The sequence below is a fragment of the Cryptotermes secundus genome, unplaced genomic scaffold (assembly GCF_002891405.2).
Source record: "Cryptotermes secundus unplaced genomic scaffold, Csec_1.0 scaffold1971, whole genome shotgun sequence".
Lineage (NCBI taxonomy): Eukaryota > Metazoa > Arthropoda > Insecta > Blattodea > Kalotermitidae > Cryptotermes > Cryptotermes secundus.
The window spans coordinates 16,335-24,995 of record NW_019744178.1 but is presented as its reverse complement, the minus strand read 5'-3'; the positions used below and the strand labels follow the sequence as shown (position 1 = coordinate 24,995).

Sequence of the window (8,661 nt, the reverse complement as noted above, 5' to 3'; positions counted from 1 at the left end):
TCTGCGCTTTGTAATGAAATGGGAAGTGATCACGAACACTTATTATTGCACTCAGAAATCCGATGGCTGTCCCAGGGTAAGGTTTTGACGCGGTTGCTTGAGCTTCGAGACTAAGTAAGGTTGTTCCTCATAAACTCTAAATTTCAGTTAACACACTTATTTAAATGACTTCGCATGGCTCTCCTCTCTTGCTTACTTGGCGGACATTTTTAACATCTTGAATACTCTTAACTCGAGCCTTCAAGGCACATCTGTCACCGTGTTTTCTATGCAAGACAAGATAGAGGCAACAATCAAGAAGTGAAATTTGTGGTGCGGCCGTATCGAGAAAGGAAAATACGATTCCTTTCACATGCTGAGTGATTTCATTGATTCCAGTGAACAACCCCTTTCTAGTGATGTTGCTGAAAGTATGATTGAACATATGAGGTCATTGGCGTCTCAACTACGTCTGTATTTTCCGTTTGGTCTTGAAAATAACGACTGGATGAAAAATCCCTTTGTAGACTCTGAATCTGAACTTCCTTCTGCCGAGGAAGAGCAACTTATCGAGCTGTCCTGTGATTCGACGTTCAAATTGCTGTTTCCTTCGTTACCGTTACTGGAGTTTTGGTTCCAAGCTAGGTCTGTTTACCCTGAAATTTCCAAAAGGGCTGTAAGACATCTGTTGCCATTTCCCACTACATATCTGTGCGAGACAACATTTTCTCATCTTGTACACATGAAAAACAGATATAGGAACAGACTTAACGTGGAGCCAGATCTACGTCTGAAATTATCCAGTTTTGATCCTAACATTCGAAAGTTGACATCTGAAAAACAGCACCAGCCATCACATTAGGTGAGTGTTAAATTCATAATATTATGCCTAATTGATATGTTCGTAATCTTCCGAATATCTCCATTTATAACAGTATTTTATTGTCATAAATGACACATTTAGTGTTGTAAAATTTTAAGTTACTGCTTCATTTTTATGATATGTACTCGTAAAATTTAAAAATTTCCATTTTGGGTTTTATGGGGGCCGCGGTGCATTAACATTCCGTACAGGGGGTCCGCGGCATCAAAAAGGTTGGGAAACACTGATCTAGACAATCGGCTCACAGATGGCAGTGAGGTTGTCAGCCTTACGTGCCTGCTGCCCTTTACGCCCAATAACATTCTGAGAAGATTCCTGGTACTCATTTCTGTTAGATGCTGAGTCGACCCCAGGGCCATAGTACAGCTGGAAGGAGTAGGTAAATTGAAAAAACCAATGGCTTCATGAGGACTCGAACCTGCGAACTTCCAGCTTGTAGCATAGTGCCTTGACCAACTATGCTACGATGTGCCCCCACTGCTCAGTAGTGTGACATAAAACGAAGTTCAGGTACTCAACAAACCAGGGTATATCACACTATGTGTAAGCAGTTTTATTGAAGTCCTTTGTATACATCTGATTTCCTGCCATCATACAATAACAAAAATATATTGAAAACACATTCCATTAACTTTCTAATGACATACTAGATTATGTCATTGATCATGTGCCTCATTCCCATAGGAGATGGAGTATAGAACCATTCACCCCTTATCACAATTATTTTTTCATTTTATATCTAAATTCTCAACAAATAAAATGTGCTCAAACCAGGAAAAACAATTAAAAAATCTAAATTAATAACTAGTGTATTTATTTTTCATTAGTTTGGTTTGTGTCACACATGGAACATTCTGCAGTTATGGCCATGTCTTTATTTTGCAACCCACATTAGTCTCTTTCAGAATGAATAGTTTGCAAAGTGAAGAGATTGGAAATCTGGTACATTACAAACCAAAAACATAAATTGTGAACTGAAAAATTACAGTAAAAACTATTTAAAAATGCATAAAAAGTAAAATTACTAAATCACAAACCAAATGTTTTTTCCCCTCCAGCTCAGGCCTCATGAAACTTGACAAAGCAATTCTAATCTTTGTTGAAACATGGTGAAACAAAACACTTTAGGCAAGCAATGCACGATTTTCCTCAGTACTTGCAGCAACCATGGTTTGCAAGTCAGATTGGCATGTCATTGATCACATCCTGAAAGCCTTCAGCGTGGGGTACTTCTGCAGTAGGGCCTATTTTCAGTTTGTAGGTCAGAACTTGGCCTATCACATTTCTTTCTACAACTTTTATTGCTTTCCAGAAGGTGTCGGCAACAGCTACCTTGAAGGAATCTAATCTGTACTGTTCCTTCTCTGCAAGTCGGGACAGATCAATTGGTACAATGACAGGATATCGACTGGATAGCTGGGGTTCAAATCCTGGCAGAGGCAAGATTTTTCTGTTCTCCACAGCATCCACACCAGCTCTTGGCCCACCTAGCTTCCTATCTAATGGGTACTGGGGGGTTTTTTTCCTGGGGCTAAAGTGGATGGTCCTTGAAGCTGACCACTTGCCTCTATCTAGTGTCAAGGTCAAGAATGTTAAAGCTATATCTCCATTTCCCCATGTCTTGATGGCACAGTGCTTAATTAATAAAGCACCAGGACTTCTTTTCTATTCCTTCCCTATAGCAGCCTGCTGTTGCTGCAGCAAGACCTAACAACAGAAAAGATATCTTCAGGTTCACTTCTTTGATCTGATCTGGAGTCTGTAGCACCTTAGAACTGAAACCAGCTGGTCATCTTCTCTCACACAGTCATTATACACCATTAGTAAGTGTGAACAAGGCATCAGTTTAAAAATATTTTCTTTTCGGGGCAGTCTTGTGTGTGATAAATTACTTCAACAATTAGGTTAGCTTACAACTGCATGCAATATCTCATCTGTCACACACATTTTGAACGATAACACGTACAAGCTGATCATAATTATTCAAATTTACGTACCTCTCAGTAATTATCTAAATATATGTTTGTTCCTATAGAAATAACTCAGGAGTGGACATTTAAACTGTAACAAATATATATATGGCGGACCAGAACTTCGCAGCCGTCAGATATTGAACTGCAACGTGCTCAGGCCATGAAGTTTGTCGGACTGCCGAACAGATGGCACCAACGTCTCCAATTGTGTTCGTATCGATATCTCAAATGCCCCAGAACGAGCGCATCAAAATACGGTCTCCATGCAATAGGTAGGACGCATCTCCCACAGGCTCTCATACCTTACTGTCAATCTCACCTTTCCGCGTTGCACCCTGTTACCACAAACGAGGCTTTGACGACCGAGTCATGGCAGTATAACCTTTTCATCCAGGTTGGAGATAATACCATCTGCATAAAGCCATTGCAGAGGCTAAGGTGCCACTCCTACCACTGACTTGCTGCCCTTTGGCCAGCAACGGATAAGCAGGCCAGCTTTCAAGTTTCAAAGAAATACAACCCTGACTGCTGTTAACGATGATAACCTAGGCTTAAACACGACCACGAATAAATGGAAAAAGAAGGGAATACTCAATACTGTCACATGGGATGTACGTGGAAGTGCATTCAATTAAGATCCACTGGACGATATACTTGCAAAGAGAAACATAAAACACACACAAAAAAGAGAAATTCGGAGGGTCCATAGAAACAACTAACTTCAATTTTATCATGGAGTGGAAAAAAAAATGAGGGCTCAAGCCGGAGTAATGCTAATGATTCACAAATCACCCCAAAGCACTGATGACAGCTACCCCTTTTGGAACAAAAGAATAATGTAAGGCCTGAAACACCTTGAGAATACTTAACCATCCCAGCCCCAGTTGAAGCAAAAGAGGAAGAAAACGACAAATTCTACAATATATTACAAAAAATAATACACAAAGTAAATAAATCTGAGATGGTAGCACTAATGAGAGCAATTCTGTATTTCAGCACCGTGTTGCAATTGTTTAACTTAGCGTCCGTCAATATTGCAACACTCGTTTATTCACCGCTTAATCTTAATTTTAGTTTAACATTTTACACTTTGACACATGTTTCGGCCCCAAAAGGCCATCTTCAGGTGTCTCGATATGTTACAAATATTTTATTAAATTATGTTAAAACTGGTACACTATACAGGGCGATTCACGAAGTTTTAGCCCCATTTAGGGAGGGCATTCCTAAGGTAATTTGGAACAAAAAAAATTANAAACTGTAGTGCTTTAGAAGACGACTGGATTTACATAAGATTTTCAAAAATTTCTCCCTGCACGTCAACACAACGCGTAGCACGCTTATGAACCGCGCTCGTAGCATTTCGCAGTTCCACACGTTTGTTCCTGTCATCGCCGCGTCCAGAATACGTTCAAGCAACGCTTCACTCGTTTTGTATCTTTACCTGGTACACAATGTCCTTCATCCTGCCCCAAATGCAATAATCTAACGGCGTTAGATCTGGCGACCTGGGAGGCAAGGCATTACGGCCTCCGCGACCAATCCACCGCTGTGGGAAATGCCGATCCAAGTGAGCTGCTAATGCGCGGGAGAAGTGAGGAGATGCCCCATCATGCTGAAACTACATCCGGCGTCTTGTTGCCAGAGGAACATCTTCTAGTAACTGTGGTAAGTCTTCTTCTAAGAAGTGGAGGTAAATCTCACCAGTTAAGCGGCCAGGAAAAATGAGTGGCCCGATTAGCTGATCAAACAGAACACCACACCAGACATTGACACTGAATCGGTGTTGAAAATTCGATTCTATCGTGGCACGGGGATTATTGTCTGCCCAAACATGTAAGTTGTGACTGTTGTTGACCCCGTCCCGTGTAAACTGTGCCTCATCGCATAACATTATCAAGCGGTACAATTGCCGATTTCCATTTAACCAGTTGCAGAACTGCAGACGAAGAGCACGGTCTCCTGGTTGTAGGTGTTGTACTTGCTGTAAATGGTAAGGATGCAGCCCGTTCTCATGAAGAGTCCTCCACGCCATGGACCGAGAAACACCGAACCGCCGAGCTAGACGTCTTGTACTGGCACGCGGACTGCGCTCTACAGCATCGAGAATGTTTTCTTCTTCGCACAATATTGTATACGATCGCTGGGGAGAGAACCAGTTTGTCTTAATATGTTGAATATACTGGTAATGAATTTAGGATTCGGAATCATGCGATTAGGATAACGCCGGTCATATTCGGCAGCAGCGGCTCTCGCATTTCCATCACATACACCCAAAACAAACACCATATTGGCGTATTCCTCAGTGGAAAATGTGTACGGCATCTTACCTTCACAGTCACCAACACAACGTCCTATTTAATACTGGATCGCTCTGCCTAGGATCGCTAGCCGGTCTGCCTTAACACCGCTCTTTTCCAACCCGCCTTTGTTTGTATCAGCGCAGTCGGAATGGTGCTATCCCTGCTACACCTGTTTCTACCTTAGGACAGTGTATGATGGCTACTGGAAGTTGCCCTCACAGATCAAACTAAGGAAGATCGGTATAGGTACGGGAAACTAGCTGGGTCGGTTTGCATGTGTCTCAGGGTAGCGATGCCGAAGAAAGCGTTTTTCTGAGAGTTGAACCAATTGACGTTTATTCACCTGCTAATTCACCACACTGTTAAATTAATGTATTCTTAGCTTTAAGTTACAGCGTTACACTATCGGCAAGCTATGTCTCGGAGCGTGCAAGGGTCACGTCCGTTCAGTTCGGAATATTGTGAAAGTCTCTTGTGGAATGCTTGCACACCCCACGCCGAGAATTCGAAAGATGGTGTTGACATATACATTTCATCCCATCTTCCGTAGAAAGCTTGAACGAGGCAACCCAATCATGCTGGCCCTCATTCACAGGCAATTGTAACAGCGCGTCCGGTTCCCTGTACCCGAGCTAAATTTATGACTGATCGTAAATGTCATAACTCCGGACTTCTTGCTTCTGCCAGAATCTAGAAATTTTCAACATAAACACCGTATTGCACGTCCCAGACGATGAAATACGATATTATAGATCACGATACATTTCCAGTAATATCGAAACATAAGACTTTTGAAATTTAAATTACCGAGAATTAATTAGAAATAAATTTCATGGTCATCTATAATCATCAAAATAAATAAGGGCTCAGAATGATCAGCGTCAGCCTTATCTGCTGACACAGCTGACTGAAACGCAAGATCGCCCAGGAGGGAAGCATAGCGCTGCATTCACAATGACGCGCTTCGAAAATCTATTGTTACTCCGTAACTATTGAAAATCGACCACAAGTTTATAAGGAAATTTTGCAGGAAATAACCCCAGGAATGTGTACCATAAGCCGGGGTAAAACTTCGTGAATCATCCTGTATTAGTTCGTGTTGAAATCACACGTTGTAGTTCTCTTTTCAAGGTAAAACAAGATAAAATTCATCAAACTTTCTATTAACGCCACGTTATTTTGGTGCATTCTATTTCACCTCACAAGGGGTGTCGTGTGTAAAAAAGTAACATCTGGTCATGAGCCTCAGTCGGGGCTCGACACCAAAACAGACTGACCGACCGACCGTCAGCCGCAATGTGACTTTGACTTTTGCTAGTGAGTCAGTCGAAGCAACTCTTACTTAGCGACACGGTAACAGCGACCCTGCTAGCAGCAACGCCGCTAACCGACTCCGAAAGCTGTCGCCTCGCCCCTTGGGAAGCCCTCCGCCAGCGCCTGCGCTCTACGGCCGGCTCGCAGTCGCCCGTCTACTGAACATGGAGAGCCGCCGTCGCTCATGCAAGCCAGCCCGACGAGGCCGGAGCTTCGACGGCCTCGTCAGGAATTTATGTGGTTGTCTCTACAAACACCGGAACCGACATCCCACATAACCATTTGCTGTTAGATGTACATTTTAAAGTTCCTGCTAATTGCCACAAAGCTGTTCCTGTGCTTAACTAATTAAGCACTATGCCATGAAGGTGAAAGACCTCGGCACTAGTTGGAGGTGAGTGGTCAGCCTCACGCCATACACATAATAAAGTATGCTCTTTCTCTCATTCCACATCTTGAAGAAGATAATCTTTCTTTAGCATTTGCATTTCAAATGTTTTATTTATTTATTTATTCTTTTTTCTTTTGGAATGAGGGACACTATTTAGTGGGCCAAGAGTGCATCTGCCCAGGGTCACTCCACAAACACTGGTGCCATGTGCTTACACTTTCGCAAATTATTTCAAAATATCTAAACATATTTATGGACTCATTAGTAACAGTAAATTTCTGAAGATTAAATGAGTTCCATTCTAATTGCCAATATTAAAATGACGGCAATTTCTTCTTTTTATTTACAGAATTTCAAGTCTGTAATGGCCAGTTCTGCCCACACATCTGGGCAGAACACAGACAAAGTATGTGCAAAGCATTGTCTCTTTTTTATTACTACATTTGACATTGCATACTCCTTGTATGAATATACAGAATGTTGAGTGCTATGTTTGGAAGAAATACTTTTAAACCAAGAATATTTTTAGGTTATGCCTTAAATATTTTTCCTTACTTTTCACATTTGTTAGTAAAAATAAAACTTGAACTTATATAAAATTTGTAAGGTCTTTTCCTTAAAGAAAGGGAGGGAATGGGAAAATAATAATTTGTCCAAGGTCCATCAAAGTGGCCCTGACAAGAATAGGAGACCACATTTGATGTACATACATATACATGTCTGTCTGAGATTCATAACCTCACATACAACTCCCAAGCTCTACAGATGCATACAATAACATCAGCTGCTCACAGGTGTTTATTCAACAAATTCGCAAACAGAATCTTACCTGATCAACTCAAGTTCATATGAAATGGTCTTAAACGACCCAGGCGACCCGACTGACTCTCTCAGTTGATGCAGCTGTGGTTCCCCCTCCCCCGAAACCAGCACCAATACCAACAACACTAACCCCTATCCCAGCATTCGGGCCACCCCCACCTTGAGTGGTGGCCGGGAATGTGGGTCAGTCAGGGTCATAGCGGCAGTCCACTCGGAGTACAGCGAGTACGACAAGTAAGGTTAGGGTTGACAAGGAGAGGTGCACAGCCGCAAGAACTGTAAGATTTGGACTTGTTGATGTGACACTGGTCAGATGATTTGCAGCGGCAGAACTGCTGACCGCGAGCGTTCTGGCAGCTTGGATCAACACAGCGGCATGAAGCGAACAGGCCGTACCCCACAGCGCTGCAAGCAGCCCGCCCACGCGAGCTGATGGTCCCAGGAACCGAAGCGTAGACCACGGTGACTCTGGCGCACAGGTTGATGGCCGATAGCCCCCGAAACCTCGACTGGTATGGATACTGGCCGCTGTGGAAAACAGAAAATGCCTTCAAAGTGGAACTTAACTACTATCGATTCATGCATATGTAGTGTGTTAACATGTCCAAGCAATGGTGTCCGGCCTTTTTAACAGAGGGCTAATGAATAACTTTCAAACTTAAGATTTCCTACTGGTGCTACTACATTAGTTATTAGGTAGCGTCTAAGAAATGAATCTCAAGTGAACCTGAAAAGAGCCACAGTGAGCAGCAGACGGTCCTCATTAAGTTCCAACACGTCTATTTCTCTTACAAAGATAATGTGTATGGCAATGCTGGGCGAAAGGAAATATTATGGTGAAACAGATACCGGCGGCTTAACTAATTAACTAACTGACTACACGGAGCTGAGTCCGTCTTGAGAAGCCTCCAGTCGCTCACCTACTCAAGAATTCTCAGCATTTTATGGAACCCGAAAGTTCATTACCGTGTTCACAAGAGCTTTCCACAGGTCCCT

At 42.5% G+C, this 8,661-nt stretch overlaps 1 long non-coding RNA gene across 1 annotated transcript; it reads right to left on the bottom strand.

Moving 5' to 3' along the window:
• Nucleotides 1–1,392: 1,392 nt before the first annotated feature.
• LOC117283112 lies at nt 1,393–3,869 on the bottom strand. The gene is made up of 2 exons (XR_004514129.1): nt 2,860–3,869; nt 1,393–2,569 (listed from the first exon to the last, which is right to left on the bottom strand). It is a non-coding gene; the product is annotated as an uncharacterized LOC117283112 (long non-coding RNA).
• Nucleotides 3,870–8,661: the final 4,792 nt, after the last annotated feature.